We start from the raw sequence: 10,147 nt of genomic DNA on the forward strand, positions 1-10,147 counted from the left end.
AAACTAAAGTATTTTATCATAAAGTTAGAAAATTTTAAAACTCAAAATATAAAAAATTTAGAAAATAATTATTTTATAAAAGGTTTAAAATTTCAAAAAAAATATAGAAAAATTTTTAGGTTTAAAAATTTAAAAATTTTTGTTTCTATAAATTTTAAAATTGAAGAAAAAAAAAATTTAAAAACTTATTTTTTTATAATAATGTTAGAGAAAAAAAATAAAATTTTCGTATAATTGATTTTTTTTAAAGAGGTTTTAAGGTGAAAATTTCAAAATTTTACATAAATTCGAAAATTTTAAAACTCAATTTCAAAAAATAATATTTCAGAAAATAAATTTTTTATAAAATTTTTAAAAATTCAAAAATGAAACTTTTTATAAAAAATTTTACAATTCAAAAAATATAAATTTTTATAAAAGTTTTAAAAATTATATAATTAAAATACAATTCAAAAAATATAAATTTTTATAGAAGTTTTAAAAACTTAAAAATAAAAATTTTAGAATTTTTTAAAATTAATAATTTAAGATCTTTTATAAAAATTTTAAAATCTTTAATACTATTTTTTCAAAAAATATTTAGGTCTTTAATATTCAATTTTTTATAAAAATTTTAATGTTTAAAAATTGTGAAATTAATATTTTTCATAACTAAATTTTTTAAATATAACATTTTTTATACAATTTTTCAATTTCAAAAACTAAATTTTTTGGAGAATTTTAAAACTCAAAAAATAAAAATTCAGAAAATAAACTTTTTTATAAAAAATTTAGGAACCCAAAAAATATAAATTTTAATGGAAGTTTTAAAAACTTAAAAATTAAATTTTTGAATTTTTATAAATTTAAGATCTTTTAATCAAAAGTTTTATTACTAATTTTTTTCATAAAAATTTTTAAGACTCTAATATTAAATTTTTTATAAAAATTTTAATGTTTAAAAATTGTGAAAATAATTGTTTTCATAAATAAATTTTTTATATATGTACATATAACATTTTTTATACAAGTTTTCAATTTCAAATACTAATTTTTTAAAGATAATGTTAGAAATTTTTAAAACTCAAAAAATAAAAATTCAGTAAATAAATTTTTTGTAAAAGTTTTCAAGGTTTAAAAATTCAAAAATTAATTTAAAAAAAAGTTTCAAAATTGTAAAATTTCAAAAACTATATTTTTAATAATAAAGTTAGAAAATTTTAAAAATTCAAAAAATAGAAAAATTCTTGTGAATAAATAAATAATATTAAGCTATCAAAAAAATTGACGAATCACATTTCAAAAACTATATTTTTAATAATAAGGTTAGAAAATTTTAAAAACTAAAAAAATAAAAAAATTCCTGTCAATAAATAAATAATATTAAAAAACTAAATTTTTTATGATAATGTTAGAAAATTTTAAAACTAAAAAAATTTAAATTCAGAATAAGAGTCTAAAAATATTAAAATAATTTTTTCTTATAGGTACTAATTTTAAAATTCTTAAATTTTTAAAAATAATTTTTTTTTATAAAAATTTTGAAAGTTCCAAATGAAATTTTTTCTAAAATTTTTAGAAGTTCGACTACTAAATTTTGTATCAAAATTTCTTAGTAATTTCATATTTTTGTAATTTTAACATAAGTTTTGAAAATTAAAAAAGCAAATATTTTATTAAAATTTCTGTCAATAAAAAAATTATATTCAATTGTAAACGATCAAAAAAAAAAGATCAACAGCAAAGCGGCTAAGCAGCGTTGTAATCCGCAAACTTTCATTCATTCATAATTTCGCATTCTGAAATGCCTTCAGCGCCTGTAAATGCGCGCTGTGCCACGCTGCCTTGCATGCACACACATACACACGCATATACGTAAGCATTTACTAATTTTTTATTAGCTTCACCGCCTTTGTTCAGCTGCCGCCATTCTTTTTCTTCGCTACTTCTTTATGCTACTTCCAAATTCGTTAATTTTCGCCAAACGCTTTTTTTCCTAAATCTCCTCGGCGTATATGTATGTGCGATACTTTGCTCGCGCCTCAAGTGCCTGCTTACATACATATTTATATATATTTTAAAAAATAGATATGTACAAACACACATGGCTATACATATGTACATATAGCCAAGTTTATGTGTTTGTGTGCGCTGCGCGTGTTGCTTGCTTGCCGCTGCCGCTGCGACCGCTGGCGAGCCGCTGCCGATCGGCGGCCGTCACCGTTCTTCACTCGCCGCTGCCAACTTCATCCGCCGCCTAAACAGCAAAACTTTGCGTACATTTTTTGTTGTTGTTGTTTTTATTTTTTATTTTTGCTGCTTAGATATGATTTTTTTGCAGTTTTTGTCAAGCAACAACAGTATGTACATATTTATGTATGAGTACGTGCGCTGGCAGATTTTTTTTACGCTGCCGTGTTCCGTTTTCGCCAATATTGTTTCTAATTTTTCGACTTTACTGCTATGCGCTAATTGCTGCCTTTTGTGGTGTATGGATGGACGAGTGTATTTTTTGCTTCAATTTAATTTTCGGATGTCGGGGGAAAGGAATTTGTGTGCGCTTGCGGAAAAGCGCTGAGAAATTATCTAATTACAAATTTCAAAAAAAATTTATTAAAAGATTAAAAAAAAAATACGAAAAATTTCACTTTTTTTTTGTTAAAAAGTTAATTTTTTTGTTAAAAAAAATTTAATTTAAAATAAATAATTTAAAATAAATTTAATTTTTTTATATTTAAAAATAATTAAAAATTTATGTTAAAAAAATATTTAATTTAAATTAAAAATATAATAATTTTTTATTGCTAAAACGTCACTAGAACACTTTCGATTTTTTTAATTTATTTTTAAACGCCACAAACAGAATTTAAAAATTAATAATTACGGCTTTTAATTAAAAAATATTTTTCAAATCAAAATGTAATGAAAATTGTTTTTGGAATTCGTTCATCATAGTTTCTTGGCCATATTTTTTGAGCATCCAGTGAAAATCGGAAGTCAAAAAGCAAAGGGTGTCCCTTTGAGTGAGCTTATCGGCTTTACATTTTCGACAATTGCCACAGCAGTGAAGTCATGCAATCCTTGACTAGCTTTGAGCTTACAACCAGCGAGCTCAATGCCTATATAGCAGCTCTGCAAAGTACAAATCGTATTGTAAGGTGCAACAGACTTCAGTGTGTAGAAAGCTTTTTTTCTAAAGGCTACAACAAACAGATCTTCTCCCCTTCACAGTTACATTTTATAGCTTAACAGAGTGGTCCAATATCGGCAGTTCTAACAAATAAGTAGTAGCATCATGTGCGGAGAAAAGGATAATATTCGACCGTACGTCGAGACCACGTCCAGCACGCAGTGAAGAAAATATAGCAGCCGTAGAGAGAGTATACACAAAGACCGTGTAGAGTCAACTCGCACTGACGTATAGAACAACTTGCGACATTTTACGTCGAGATCTTAAATTGAAAGCATACAAAATACAGCTTGCGCAAGAACTAAAGTCGCTCGACCTTCCCAAGCGGCATCGCTTCGCTCAATGGGTTCTTGAAAAGTTCCAAGAATATCTGACGTTTTAGAGCCAAATTTTGTTCAGCGGTGAGAACTATAACTGGCTCAATGGGCATCTAAACAAGCAAAATTGCAGTGGTTTCGACGAAGAGCAAACTGAAGAGATTCCAGAGCTGCCATTTCATCCTAAAAAGAAAACAACGTTTTGGTGTGGTTTGTGGGGCGGTGGAATCATCGGCCTATATTTCTTCAAAAATCATCACATTTTTTAGACTTTTTTCTGTGAGAATATGTAAAGTCTAAAGTCTATGCGGACAATCCCACTTCGATTCAGGGACGGGAGCTCAAAATCACGCGTGTGCTTTGCCAGTTACCAGTGGAAATGCTAGAACGAGTCATCGAAAATTGGACTCAACGGATGAACCATCTGAGACGTAGCCGCGGCCAACATTTGAAATAGATAGCACGCAAAAAATTAATGCCAAAGAAAGTTCTTTCGAATGATAATAAATATTCCCCATTAAATTCGAAGTTTCTGTGTGTTTTCTTTAAAAAAAGTAGGGAACTATGAATATGGATCACCCTGTATAAAACTTAAAGAGTCTCCGACGCTTCTTTCTGGGTTTCACAACCCTGTTCGGGGTATAAAAATACAAATAAAAATGTTAAAAAATTATTTAAAAAAAAAACGAAAAATATTTTTTAACCCTAACCCTTTCTAAATGTGTATCAAAAAGAATTATGTAATAAAATAAGCACATATGGAGTCATGTGCATATGCGCTTTCGACTCTACTTCCTACGCTTTATCATATTTTCAACATTCTTCGAATTCCGCTGCAATCTACTTTAACATACACACATACACACACACGAATTGAGCGCATAAAACTCCATTCGCTTTTCAAATCTGTGATATCTCTTCGCGCTCGTAAAGTAATTTTCCATTTCTATAATTTTAATCGTATTCTATTTTCCTTTTTATCGCCTTCATATCGCCACTCATCGTTCTGTTTGCCTTTGATGACACATAGGAAATTGTTGTAGCCCTTCTAATCTTCTGGCGGCAACTCTCTCGCGCGCAGTTCTCACACTTTATCACTTAAAATTTGTTCGCAGCACTCTTACGAAATTTACAAACACTTTTCCTTCTCTTTTTCTTTATCTGTTTTTTGTTTTTTTATTTTTTATAGTTGTTTTTTCGTTGTTAATTTTTACTTGTAAGCGCTTATCTTGAGAGTCATGTAATTCTCGTCCCCTTATGCCATTCATATTCTCGCAGTTCATTGAATAATTTGACTTTCTCGTCAGTCAGTTTGTGCATTCGTGTGTGTATTTGTTTACAAGTACATTCCATTACAATGACGTAAGGCTCAACTTTGGGCAGTACATTCATTCATCACTTAATATTTTGTGTTAAAATAATTTTTTTGGAGTGATCAAGTTGATCATGCTGATCATATTGGATCTAGATTGTGATCACTTGGCGGACTGGTCTACGACATAAAATGAGTGACAGTTCCTTGATATTTTAATCCATTACGAAGTAGGCGAAGTTCATAAATTCAAGGTTTCCAAGTATACCACTATATGGGATACACGAACTTGACTTTTTCCTTTCCTAAACTAAGCTATCGTTAGAAAGCACACTAAGCTATTTTATGACATCAGTAGCTTAAAAATTCTATTTCATCAAAATCAAATGCTCTGAATCGGCCACCAATAACAATCATAAGGAAACCGTTTGATCAGTGTCCTTTATAGACCAAAAGCTTATACTCCCTTAGTGCTCATTACTTTCGATAATTCCTCTATACGGTTTGACAAAAAATACCAAATACTCCACACTGATCCTTAAGCAATGTTATAAGCTAGCGGAGCGTTGACATTTGATCGCTCTGTGATCTGATTTCATCGTTAATAAAACGAAAATCAAATCTTATGGTCAATAATAGTTGCTAACCAATAACGGCAGCTTTCTCACCGCAGTGAACTACTCTTTTTGAATCATGAAAATACTCAAAAATCATAGAAGAAAGAAAAGCAAAGTTACTTAAACATCAAAACTCCGAGTCTCAAGCATTTTTCCAAGCCAAAAGTTCCAATGAAGTTACCGACAAAAGGAAAGGAAGAAAGTTCTACCAAGTAATCTTCACTACACGAAAAGGCTGAACTTATGAATTTTAAAGCTCTTAAAAAGAAGTATGAAATTTCAATAACACTAGACATTTATTTACTCTAGCTCCAAGATCAAGCAAACGAGATCAGATCGACATAAACGAAAGTGAATTGGTCTACTTCCGTTCAAGTAGAAATACCACAGCGCTTTGTTCTTTAATCATAGCATTTCAGACTTCAGCCGGTTGAGACTGGATAACTCCAACGGCTTCCAATGTTTCATATTAAAAGGAACCGGGAAGTTAGCGTGGAAAAATCTAACATTTTTCAGAAAGTCCACGGAGTTCTTAAAATGTACTCAGTTAAGTTTTACTTGGAAGCACAATGGATCTAATATCTTAAGTGGTGTTGCTTAAGGTCTGACGTTCTTGAGACATCCTTTTTTAAACAACCAACAAACAATTAAAGAGTCATTATGGAAAGAATCTGAGTATGAAGACCGATTCCTCTCACATAGAGGTAGTAGAAAGACCGTTTTACATTTTAAAGTGAACCGCAGTTTAATGAGAGCTGGAGAAGTTTGGTGATACATACATAGATAGAGTGAACTGCGGATCAATTGGAGCTCGAGAAATGTGGTTCATACTTCTCACCATTTCGTCTCTCAAATATAAGAAACAACTAATAAAAATTTAAACAACCGTCTTTAAAATGGACTTGACTACGGAACAACGCAACTGAAGAGTTCACATCAAACTTTCTGAGCCATAAGTGAAAAGGCTCACATCGAACTAACACACAGAAAATTGAAGAAATAATCTGTACATCCCATAGATTAAAGTCTCACAGAGTTCACAGGCTGAATGAAATAAAATATTTTAACCCTTCTGAGGATACAAAAAGATGCTATCCTTTCGAAAAAACCAGAAAATACAATGGAACCATATTTTAAGAAATTTCCGTTAAAATGCTAATCACATTTTAGACAGCTTATTAAGAAGAAGACAATAGTGTCAATGCTGTTCACAGCTTCCAGCGATCTAGCAGAAACCCCTACACAAAAATGCGGTCGAACTAGTTGCATGTCCTTCAAAAGCATACTGGACGCGGAAAATCACATGACCTTCAAAAATTTCGCTGGACGTTGTCATTCACATGGTTCTCAGGAAAGCCGTTAGTTAGCAAGCCCGTCCGCCTAAGCAGCCTTTAACAATAGAACGAACTTGTCCAAGCTTCTGCAAAATAAAATTCCGAAAATTGCGGACAATAGGATGCCCCACACGATTTTATATCATCCGAAACAAAACGAAAGCCGAAAAGCTGTCAAACAAAGACTTCAGCTATGAATCAAACAAAGAAAAAGGGGTGCAGGCTATTTTTCGGGCTGCCGCTCCATTTCACAGCCACGTCAACGAAGGCCATCGGTCACTCTGCATTGCACATAGTTCATAGGGTAGAACTAGTTTCGACCACAATTGTAATATTATGTTAACGTGATACAGCCTAAGATGTTTGCCGAACAAGTAAGACAGCATAACGGTATTAGCATAGTTGCTTTTCGACAAAGGATAATAGATACCATTGTGTCTATGCCGAGTTGGCGATGCGGACTGTCCACTAAGAGACAAAGTAGAGTGACCGCGCTGGTAGTAGAAGCGATACTTGCGAAACTGGTCGGTTTGCGAAGGCTGGGAAGTATAAAATATCCACTAATTCTCAGCTTTTGTTAGATTGTGACAAGTTCGCTGGACATTTGAGACTTGCAATTAAAATTGTATGCTTAGAAAACTGGTCTAGATTAGGTTGCTTGCGGATATCACTGATTCAAGGAGGCTGTACGGTCAGCTGCCGGACAGTTATAGCAGATCTTCACCTACAGCTGCGCGTGCAGCTGCCAATTTGGGAGATTTATTTGGCAGTTTTAGATAAGGTCGCTTTTCTAGTTTCTACTGAAGCTGTTTTCTGCCCAAAAGGAAGCGGATTCGATTGTAATTAACTTAGAATTTTCCATTTTAATGCAAATTCACGAAGACAGCTGTGGAAACACGAAAGACAAGGTATGGTAAATAGAAGTATCCAAAGAGTTCTGGCCATACAAAGGTAATGAGAACTTTGGATATTCCAATGTATTGTTATGAATATTATGGAGGATTTGCAAAAAGGTAATATTGGCTACCGAAGTAGTCTGAAAATATCACACCACGAGGGTACAGAGAAAGAAAAATCGTCTGAGAATCACAGATATCCGCAATCAATAGCAAATGCGTTGATCTGCGTTGAGTTGTCCCAACTAATATGGCCTGATTGTTGGTGAGACCTAGCCAAACTACATCGCAGGCTACAGCTTGATCACTGATAGCAGTGGAGCCTTTTTTAAAAGAAGAGAAATTCACGTTTTAGGGATCTTTAATGGGGAAAAGGAAATTATATACGGACTCGACTGCCTATGATATCACGAATGCAGAGGTTTTTCAAATTTGGAGCACAATTCATAATAGTATGAAGAGAGTAAGACATTGTTCGAAAAAAATATATGAATATAACTTATAACCTAACGACTTAAATTCTTGGAATATCACTCCGAATAGTGGGATATATTAAACAAAATTTATATTTAAATAAATTTATATGAACTTACCTCAACAAATCTGCTACAGACCACCTCACAAAGTTTTGGCATCGAAAAAGTTGTCTTCTAACAGTAATTATGGGCACTCTCGAAGAATGTGAGCTTGCTAATCGTTATGATGATTTTCTGTGCATTGAAGACTAGTTGTTATGCGGAATTTTGCTCCAAAATAACGGTGTGCTCTTTATGCTGCAAATATTGAGTAATGAAGTCGCAACCGAAACAATTTAACGGAAGACTACCAACACTTACCTAACCTAACTGGACAACAAAAAGCTCAATGACGGTATCGGCTCCAACGATTTCTAGTAATATCATGAGCTTAAAGCTCCAAACTCCAAATGTAGTGCAGTGATCATACAACAACAAGCGGCTAGACCATGGCATACTATAAAAAGCGTGAGTCTGTAATTAAAAAATTCAAATTTATAATTATTAGGCAGTCGTCGTTTGAAAAAGAAAAATAAAGATATTAGATTCTGTAAAATAATTAAGTATTAAATAAATTCTTTTAAACACTGTAAAAAAAATTGAATAATAATTTACTTTTTTCAGATAATTATTTTTGAAATTGAAAGCAAGTTTTTTAATTACGCTTGATGTTTTGATTTCTAAATTTTTTTTAATTTCCTATTTATATATAATAATTTTTTAGAATTAATTTTCTATTTTTTAAGCACATATTTTCAATTTTATTCTTTAATTTTGTCATATTTTTTATATTTTATTCTTTAATTTATTATTTGTTTTTATTATTTATTATTTTATTACTTAATTTTTTTCATATCTTCCATTTATATTTATTCTTACTTTTTTTTGGATTTTTTATTTTTATTTTTTACGTGTGCTCTTCCGATCTAGTAAATTTAAAATTATTAATAATTTTGAGTTTTTAATAAAACTACGAATATTGGTTCTTTAAAATATTCGTAATATTAATTAAAGTTTTTTTAATAATTTTAATTTTTAATAAAACTACGAATTAGGTTTTTTTAATTTTTTTAATTACTTCTTATTTTGCTTATTTTATTTTTTTTGGAACTTTCTTTATTATTTTTTAGCTATCTTAGTTCATTTAATTTTGATATTGAAAAAAAAATGTAATTAAATTTATTCTTTTAATTTTTTTTCATATTTTATTCTTTTTTTATATTTTCTATTTATAATTATTTTCTTTTTTTATATCTGATTTTTGTTTTTTATTTTTTGATTTTCTATTTTTTGTTTATTATTTGTTGGCTATTTTGTTAAATTTAATGTTATTAATAATTTTAATTTTTTGTAAAACTAAGAATTTTGTTTGTGGAACATAATTAAAAATTGGAAAATTTAAATTCTTTTAAAAAATATTTTTAATATTATTTAACGTTCTTATAAAATTGTTTTTTTTTTATTTTAAACAAGTTTTTTTTTTAATTTTTCTTAAATTTTTTCAGGAAAAAAAATTTTATATAAGTTTTTTAAATTTCTTTTTTTTTTTGATTTTTTCATTTATTTCTAATCTATTTTGATAAATTAAAGTGTTTTAATAATTTAAATTTTTGGTAAAGTTATTAAATTTGCTTCTGGAAATTAATTGGTTCTTTCAAAAGAACTATAAAATATTTTTAATATTATTAATTAATTATTTTTGTTGTTAGAAACAAGCTTTCTAATTTGTTTCTTAATTTGTCTAAAAATGAAAAGTGTTTTAAATATTTATTTTGATATTAACAACAATTTCATAATGATGATTTAAAATATTTTTTATATTAATTAACTTTTTTTAAATTATTTTTGATATTAAAAAAAAATTTTTTAATTTTTCATGATTCTTCTAGAAACTTTTGAGATTTAAAAAACGAAATGTGTATACACACATACATATACATATGTATACTTTTTACTTTTCTTTTTTTTTTTTGAATTTATCATTTAT

General features: G+C 29.3%; 1 long non-coding RNA gene across 2 annotated transcripts in view; it reads right to left on the bottom strand.

Moving 5' to 3' along the window:
* LOC120774002 overlaps window positions 1–10,147 on the bottom strand; it is a 134,487-nt gene that overhangs the window by 6,773 nt on the left and 117,567 nt on the right. For both annotated transcript variants that reach the window (XR_005705209.1, XR_005705210.1), the window contains exons 5-6: window positions 8,482–8,634; window positions 8,239–8,418 (exon numbers count right to left, since the gene is read on the bottom strand). This is a non-coding gene — a long non-coding RNA (uncharacterized LOC120774002). The remainder of the gene's footprint in view (window positions 1–8,238; window positions 8,419–8,481; window positions 8,635–10,147) is intronic.

The sequence above is a fragment of the Bactrocera tryoni genome, chromosome 4 (genome assembly GCF_016617805.1).
Source record: "Bactrocera tryoni isolate S06 chromosome 4, CSIRO_BtryS06_freeze2, whole genome shotgun sequence".
Lineage (NCBI taxonomy): Eukaryota > Metazoa > Arthropoda > Insecta > Diptera > Tephritidae > Bactrocera > Bactrocera tryoni.